Source organism: Protopterus annectens, chromosome 1.part1 (genome assembly GCF_019279795.1).
Source record: "Protopterus annectens isolate FY-2018-M chromosome 1.part1, PAN1.0, whole genome shotgun sequence".
Taxonomy (NCBI): domain Eukaryota; kingdom Metazoa; phylum Chordata; order Ceratodontiformes; family Protopteridae; genus Protopterus; species Protopterus annectens.
Genome location: NC_056726.1, coordinates 816139852 through 816148950, shown reverse-complemented (window position 1 = coordinate 816148950; position 9099 = coordinate 816139852). Strand labels below are relative to the sequence as shown.

The 9099-nt window shown below is 45.0% G+C and overlaps 1 protein-coding gene across 1 annotated transcript in view; it reads right to left on the bottom strand.

Moving 5' to 3' along the window:
- Nucleotides 1-9099, bottom strand: part of TLN1 (talin 1) — a 3443760-nt gene that overhangs the window by 894269 nt on the left and 2540392 nt on the right. The gene's annotated exons all lie outside the window — the stretch shown is intronic.

Sequence of the window (9099 nt, the reverse complement as noted above, 5' to 3'; positions counted from 1 at the left end):
ACCCTTTTACAGGATTTATAGCCATAGAAGCCTTAGCCCCTTTGGGACCCTGGGAGATGGTCTCTGGATCAGCAACAGGACTTTTGTAAAGAAATTTGTGGGAATCAGGCACTCTATAGTATCTGTCAGGTTTGGCCGGAGCAGGAGGCAGAGAGTCTGGGTTCAAACTGGATTCTAAGTAAACATCATCCACAATGTCTAAAACTGGGGGGATGGCAAGTGGTCTCTGCTGGGGGAGTAAAAGAAACTCTCTGAGCCTTTTCTTTGAGTCAGAGTAGTCCTGACCTTCCCAGTGAAAATGTTCCCTCACAGTGTGTAAAGTTTCCCCAAAGGAGTAGTCTTCAGGGGGAGAAGCTGAAGGAATGGAATCCTCAGCATCAGAATCTTCATAAGGGGAGGAGGAGTAATCTTGGTCCTCTGAGGAGCCTGAGGAAATAGATACTTGTTCAGAGGATGTATAATCTTCCTCTTGTCTAGGCCTTTTGTCAGGAGGGGGTTGGGGATTAAAGAGATCAAATCTTCAGCCATTTTGAGCATCTGTTTCTTAGGCATAGGGCCTTGAACAGGGGACTGAAGTGCAGTCTTTTTAGGTTTAATAGGAGTCTTCATCTTAGGATACATTTTAATGGTGAGCGTCGGTCTGAAGACGCCTTCAGAAACCGAAGGTGTTTCTGCAGCACCAACATCTTTTTCAGCAGTGTCGTCGGTAGAGGCTGAACAAAATGGCTGCGTCGGCCTGGTACTTTCCGCTATAAGTTCCGAAGCGGTAGTCAGGGGCTGCGTTGGAGCCTCACTGAAGACAGGTGAACCGGAGACCGTACCAGCTGAGGCCTCGGAGTCTTGCTTAGGTCTAGGCTGCCTGTCCTTATCCTTGCGTTTTTTGTGCACACCGCTAGTCGGTTGCTCCGACGGCATAGTGTAGTTAAATTTTCTACCGAAGTAGTGTCGTGCGAAATCAAAGAGTCTTTTTATAGTACGCTTATTAAACCTAGCACAAAAACGACAACTAGTGACGTCGTGGTCTGGGCCTAAGCAAGGTATGCAGTAAGAATGAAAATCCTTATGAGGTATTTGCTTCCCACAAGAAATACAACTGTTAACTTTTTCTGACATCGGTCTGAGGCAAGAAAAGTTTCCCCAACGGGGTACTTAGCTTTACTTAAGACTTCGGTCTGAAATTCGAGTTCGAAAATCTCAGGAGTCGGCCAACCAGCACTTGCAAAAAGCTTCTGTTTCGGGCACCGCGCGGCAAGAAAGACTGAAGAAGATGGCATCGGATACATTATATATACCCCTGGCGCACTGACGTCAGGGAAGAGGCGACAGCAACAGACGCCAGACCAAGACTTTGGAATTCCGGATGACTGCGGGACCGCCTGATGACAGGATTACCCAAGTGCGATGACTGCAGCAGGGTAACACGATGAACATCTAGCCTCTCCTCCCACAAGAGTGCAGACCACAAACCTTCTTAATGTAAAATAACTGGCCTGGAGCCCAAGTGCATAAACCAGAACTAAAACACTTTTAGAGTAACAGACACTGAGCCTTCAATAAGCAATTCCTAACTTAGAAGGATGTAAGCTACCTGCCACAACAGTGCAGACCACAAACCTTCTTAATGTAGAACAACTTGTCTGAAGCCCAAGTGCAATAACCAAAAAACTTAGAACAGTTACAATTTAATCAGGATATTACCAAGCAGTAATAAATGCAGCAGAATAAACACAATTGAGTACTTTTAAGAAGAGGCAAAAGCAAAATAAGGTAATAAAGTAGGAAGAAACATACAGTAAAAGCAGTTTTTTTTTTCTTTTTTTTTTTCAACGTAATGGGGAAGTGCCTCAGTGTACTGCAGCCACTGCAGTAAACAGCACCCGCCCCCTCCAAAATGTATTGTTACATGAACTGCGGGACAGGACAATTTCATCCTCTAACGGTTCAGATGAGGAAGGGGCGGAAGTAAAAACACAGGTTTCCACTTTGTGACCTTCCTGCAATAGATGGGACTTGCCTATAGTCTTAAAAGTACAGTTTTGTACCTACCATAAATGTAGATGTTCGAGTGCACACCCTGCTGCAGTCATCACACTTGGGTTATCCTGCCGTAAGGCGGTCCCGCAGTCAGCCGGAATTCCAAAGTCTTGGTCCGGCATCGGTTGCTGACGCTTCTTCCCTGACGTCAGTGTGCCAGGGGCATATATAATGCATCCAACGCCATTTTCTTCAGTATTTCTTGCCCCAGATGTCAGGTACCCCCAAAAAGGTGGTCAGTAATTAGTACCAAATTGAGTTAATTTTGCACAAACACAAAATCCCCCCAGCTATAAGCAAATACATCAGGAAGGTATTGTAGACATTGATCCCGTTAGATCAGAGGGGATGGAGGGAGGGTAACCTGGACTGCAGTAGGGTGTACACTTGAACATCTACATTTATGGTAGGTACAAAACTGTACTATGTTCATCATGTTACCCTGCTGCAGTCATCACATTTGGGTAGAATCCCAAAGCTAAGGATGGGTAGAGGAGTCATAGAGGGTTAGTGGAAGCTAGAAGGCCCTGCAGAACTGCAGTAGCGAAGCCCGCCCTAGTCTTAGAGTAAAGTGGTAAGTGATGGTGTTTGGTAAAGGTGTGTACTGAACTCCAAGTTGCAGCTTCCAAAATCTCCTTTGTTGGAACCCCCCCTGAGGAAGGCTGTAGATGTAGCTGTTGCCCTGGTAGAGTGGGGCCTAATGGTAGCAGGAACTGGTTTTCCATGGTGGGTATAGCAGAAACTAATGCAATGTCCTATCCATTTGGAAATGGTTTGTTTTGATATAGCCTTCCCTTGTGAAGCTGCAGCATAGGATACAAAGAGCTGGTCAGATTTTCTGAAAGCCTTAGTTTTATCCAAGTAGTAACGAAGTTGTCTGTGAATGTCCAAGGAATGTAGGAGTCTCTCTCCTTTGTTCTGTGGATTAGGGAAGAAGGTGGGTAAGTGGATGGTTTGATTTAAAGCCACACTGGAAACCACCTTAGGCATGAAGCAAGGATTAGTTCGTAGAGAAACTCTGTCTTGATGGAAAATGAGGAAAGGTTCCACTGCCATTAGTGCCTGCAGCTCCGATACTCTTCTAGCTGAAGTTATTGCTAGCAGCAGGGCAGTTTTCCATGACAGGAACTGTAGTTCTGCAGAGAAAGCTGGTTCAAAGGGAGGTAGCGTAAGTTTTTCCAGAACAAAATTGAGGTCCCATGTAGGTGCTCTCCTGGGGGGCCTAATGTTTTTTGCCCCTCTGAGTAACTGCCTCAGCAGTGGATGTGAAAACAATGGTGGATCCGTGTTGTAGTGGGCTGAAATAGCTGAAGCATGGATTTTAATGGAAGAAAAAGAAAGTCCTTTGTGCAACATCTCAGTTAGATACTGTAGAATGTGAGGCATGTGAGGCTGAATTATGTTTTGGCCTTTGGCTTGGTTCCAGGCACAAAACCTTTTAGATTTGTCCGAATAAGCCTTCCTGGTGCTTGGCCTCCTAGTTTCCAGAATAACATCCATAACTGCTTGGGAAAGATGAGCTGGGCTGGATGCTTAGGTGATTTGCCATGCAGCCATATTTAAGGTTTTGAGCTGGCTGTGAAGAATCCGATTGTTTTGCTGTGTGAGCAAATGGGTAACTTGTGGTAAAATCCAAGGTGGGCCCTGGGCCATATTCCTCAATAGTGGGTACCAGTGCTGGCGTGGCCAGTCTGGGGCTATGAGTATCAGTTGTGGTCTCTCCTTTCTGACTTTCAGAAGTACCTTTGTGAGCAGAGGCAATGGAGGGAAGGCATATACTGTCAGGTTTTTCCAACTGAATGAGTGTGTGTCCACTTTCCAAGCTTGATGGTGGAATGTCCTTGTACAAAATTTTGTTAGTTGATAGTTTTGAGGACTGGCAAACAGGTCTATGTCTGGAAGGCCCCATTTTTGAGTTATCATTGCAAATACTTGTTGATCCAGTTTCCACTCGTGGGGATCCATGATGTTTCTGCTGAGGTCGTCTGCCAATGTGTTGTTCTTTCCTGGCAGGAACTGAGCTTGTAACTGAACTTGGAAAGCCATAGCTGTGTTCCACAAGGTCATTGCTTGCCTGCATAGAGGGTAGAAGTGTGTACCCCCTTGTTTATGTACCACATTACTGTGGTGTTGTCCGTCTTTATTGTAAGTTGTCCTGGATGTAATAGACTCTTGAAGGCTGTCAGAGCATTCTGCACAGCTAGTATCTCTTTTTGATTGATGTGCAGTTTCCTTTGATCTGCAGTCCATATGCCTTGAACGCACTGTCCTGCCATGTGTGCCCCCCAGGTGTAGTCTGATGCATCTGTTGTCATAGGTTGCCTGGCTGGGGGCAAGGTGAAAGGCTGACCCTTGTTGAGGTGACATGCCTGTGACAACCATAGAAACTCCTGTTGTAGGCAGGGAATGAGAGATATCATTGTGTCCAAGCTGTGGCTGTGTTGAGACCATACGCTTTTTAGGTACCACTGTAATTTCCTCATATGCAGCTTTGCAAATGGTATTAGTAGTATGCAAGATGCCATGAAGCCCAAGGCCTGCAGAATTTTTCTTGCAGTTAGTTGGGTGTTGGTTGCCATTGTTTTGAAATATTGAGTTAGTTCTAGTTGTTTGTCTGGCGTCAGATAAGCCTTCTGGGCTGTTGTATTCAAGCTGGCACCTAGGAATGTCATATTTTGTGAGGGTACTAGTTTAGACTTCTTTTCGTTTACTGTGTACCCCAGGCAACAGGAGAGGTTTTACAAAAGCCAGATGTTGTAAGAGAATATCCTTGCTTTCTGCTTGGATGAGGCAATCGTCCAGGTATGGGTATATTTGAATTCCTCTGTCTGCAGTATGCAATTCCTGGTGCCAGGCATTTTGTGAAGACTCTGGGCGCAGCAGATAAGCCAAAGGGCAGTGCAGAGAATAGGTAATGGGTTGAACCTGCAATGAAACGGAGGTATCTTCTGCAACTTTGTCTGATAGGGACATGCAGGTATGCCTCCTTGAGGTCCAACATTACTAGCCATACTTTCTTGCTCAACATGGGAAGAAGCTGCTGTAGTGTTAGCATCTTGAATTTGGGTACTTGTAAGAAGGTGTTTAGAATTGAAAGGTTCAGAATTGGTCTCCAGGCATTGTCCTTTCTGGGCACTAGAAAGTCTAGAGTAAAATCCTTGACCTTGCTCTCGAGTAGGTACCAGTTGAATGGCTCTCATGTCCATGAGAGCTGTAATTTGTTTATGTGCCTCTGCCCATTGATTTTGTGGCAGGTTTGGCATTCCTCTTTTCATTGGCAAGGTGTGAAAATGGAATCTGTATCCTCGTGAAATGTCTAGGACCCATTTGTCCTTTGTGACAATGTGCCAGTTGTCTGAAAAAAGTGCGAGTTTTCCTCCCAAGAGGGCTGCCAAGAGAGTGTTGCTTGGCCAGATGAGGTGCGAGTCATTGAGTTTGCCTTCTGGTAGATTGGGACCTGTTGTCTCCTCCCTTCTGTGTTGCAGTGCCCCCATTGGCGAGGTTTGTACTGGGCTTGTGGTTGTCCTCTGCCTCCTGGACGTCTGTATTTACCCCTCTGTGGTCTGTCAGTAGTTGGAAAGGACCAATTTTTTGTTGGCCAATTTCTGCTGAAGCGAGGGGGCTGTACCTGTAGGAAATCTTTGACTGTCTGCATAGATTTTGCCTTATCCTCCATTTTCTTTAAGACAACTTCTGCTTTAACTCCAAAAAGAACATCCTGCTGTAAGGGAGAATCTAGAAGCTTTGCTTTAACATGATCAGGCAGGGTTTGTTCCTTTAACCAAGCATGCCTACGTATAACAGACCCAGTGACAGCTGCTCTGCAGGAAGCCTCTAAAGAATCAAACCCACATTGTAAAGTATGTTTGCCCACCTGTTCAGTTGCATGCAACAGATGTTGCATTTCTTTCAATTCAGACTGTTGAGGGAGAGTGTTCATTCTTTGTTTTAACTGAGAGAAGAAATTGCTGATACTTTAGCATGTGAAATTGGCAATTTAGTGCCCTCATAGCTAGAGTGGCTGAGGTGTAAACCTTTTCCCCCCACCTTTCTAGTGCTCTGGAGTCCCTTTCAGAGTGTACAGGATTTTTAGCCATAGAAGCCTTAGCCCCTTTGGGACCCTGGGAGATAGTCTCTGGATCAGCAACAGGGCTTTTATAAAGAAATTTGTGGGAATCAGGCACTCTATAGTATCTGTCAGGTTTAGCCGGAGCAGGAGGTAGAGAGTCTGGGTTCAAACTGGATTCTAAGTAAACATCATCCACAATGTCTAAAACTGGGGGATGGCAAGTGGTCTGTGCTGGGGGAGTAAAAGAAAGTCTCTGAGCCTTTTTTTAGAGTCAGAGTAGTCCTCACCTTTCCCAGCGAAAATGTTCCCTCATAGTGTGTAAAGTTTCCCCAAAGGAGTAGTCTTCCTGAGGAGAAGCTGAGGGAATGGAATCTCAGCATCAGAATCTTCATAAGGGGAGAAGGAGTAATCTTGGTCCTCAGAGGAGTCTGAAGAAATGGACACTTGTTCAGAGGATGCATAATCTTCCTCTTGTCTAGGCCTTTTGTCAAGAGGGGGCTGGGAACCCCTGATTAGAGAGATCAAAGCTTCAGCCATTTTGAGCATCTGTTTCTTAGGCATGGGGCCTTGAACAGGGGACTGAAGTGCAGTCCTTTTAGGTTTAACAGGAGTCTTCGTCTTAGGATACGTTTTAAAGGTGAGCATAGTCGGTCTGAAGATGCCTTCAGAAACCGAAGGTGTTTCTGCAGCACCGACATCTTTTTCAGCTGTGTCATCTGTTGGGGCTGAACAAGATGGCTGCATCGGCCTGGTACATTCCGCCAAAAGTTCCGAAGCCGTCTCGGGTTCCAGATCTGCGGTAGTCAGGGGCTGCATCGGAGCCTCACTGAAGGCCGGAGAACCGGAGACCAAACTAGCCGAGGCCTCGGAATCTGGCTTAGGCCTGGGCTGCCTGTCCTTATCCTTGCGTTTTTTGTGCACGCCGGTAGCCGGTTGCTCCGACGGCATAGTGTAGTTAAATTTTCTACCGAAGTAGTGTTGTGCAAAATCAAAGCGTCTTTTTATAGTACGCTTATTAAACCTAGCACAAAAACGACAACTAGTGACGTCGTGGTCTGGGCCTAGGCAAGGTATGCAATAAGAATGAAAATCCTTATGAGGTATTTGCGTCCCACAAGAAATACAATTGTTAACTTTTTCTGACATCGGTCTGAGGCAAGAAAAGTTTCCCCAACGGGGTACTTAACTTTATAGAAGACTTCGGTCTGAAATTAAAGTTCAAAAATCTCAGGAGTCGGCCGACCGGCACTTGCGAACTGCTTCTGCTTCGGGCACCATGCGGCAAGAAAGACTGAAGAAAATGGCGTCGGATGCATTATATATACCCCTGGCGCACTGACGTCAGGGAAGAAGCGACAGCAACCAATGCCGGACCAAGACTTTGGAATTCCGGCCGACTGCGGGACCGCCTGACGGCAGGATAACCCAAGTGTGATGACTGCAGCAGGGTAACACGATGAACATCTTGACTCTCACCACTGAATACTGTGGTTTAACTTATCAGTACAGGTCATTAAAAGACAAAACCATACTTCAAGATCCTGCCCAGGATTGGGTCAAATCCTTTCCTTTCTACAGTAATTTTCTTCTAATAAAACCTTGGACAGTCTAGTCCTAAATTTGGCACTCAGGAGTGCCATTGAGGATGTCTAAAGGAGCCTTTATAAAGTTACTTCACTTCACCTGAAGACAGCCCATAACACTTGCCACTAAAGATGTTTTCTTTCTCAGCAAAACACCAATCAACTACTTCCACTACAATGACAGTTGTTCATGCCAAGCAAAAGGTGTCTGAATACTTGACTGATCTTCCTCATGACATGAAAGCCAGGTGCTTAGATTAACAGGGGAAAGCTATAGAACGATTTTTTTCAGACTTAATACATCAAGTTCGTAAACAACCTTACTATGCTACTCTTTCATCTCTTAAAGACAGAAGACCCCTTATTACTGTGGAAGATCAAGTTTGTTAGTCTGTCGCTCTCTTCACACACAAACACGTGCATATGCTCACACACAATTGTATGCATTGTGAAAGCACATGCCATGAGCTTGAAAGCAACCACAGGTGACTCTGTGGCTATTCAAGCATACTCTGTAGTGTGTGACATAGCTCCGTGGAGATATCCATTGCCTTAAGTATTCAGGTTTCTTACAGGAGCTCCAACAATGGACTTTTAATCTACTGCTTTCCAGACCTAACATCTTTTTTGCATACATACAATCAAAGAAAACATTCAGGAGTTTCAGGAAAATGTTTCACATATAGCTGGTTTGCAAAATGCCACTACAATATTCTTCCTGCTCAGAGAACAGAGGCCCAAAAAATACAAGCCTCCAGAGTGGCTGCTCAGTCACAACAGCAAATGGGAGAGTTCCATCAAACTCCCACCTCCGAAAAAGGAAAACTTCAGCCTTTTGCTAACCAGCCTGCCTGTTTCTAGATGAACTGGTTGGAAGTGGGCATTAGTGTAGCTCAAACTGCGCTACTCAGAAAGCCATCATGACAATAGCAGGGTAATTTAGCCTGAAAGCCATCATGACAGTAGCAGGGTAATTTAGCCTGTGGAGCCAGGACATGCTTTAGAAGCTAGACTGGTCTACTCCAGAGTTTCCTCTCAGATCTCCTTTCAGGGAAGCAGCACCTGAAGTTGCAGTATAAGACAGATGTCCTTCAGAAGGGCACAGCTTAGTGGGTAATCCATCCAGCAGAGATGATGATTCTGCACCAATTCTTCCTGGTCCTTAAAAAACATAAATCTAAGACTCATTCGAAAGCTGAAAGAAATGACTCTAATAAAAGTTTAAGATACTGGTGGTTTAGTCGTTTCTATTCCTGCATGCACTGAGATTATGTGTTCTGGAAGTGCAGAACACAACATAGCAACTTCTTAGTATATGTTGTGTGCTGTAGGTTTCTTAAATATAGGGTAGTCTGGGAAGATTTTAAATTTCAAGTTGTGCATTTTGTGTTTTTGCTCGTGTTAAATACCTTC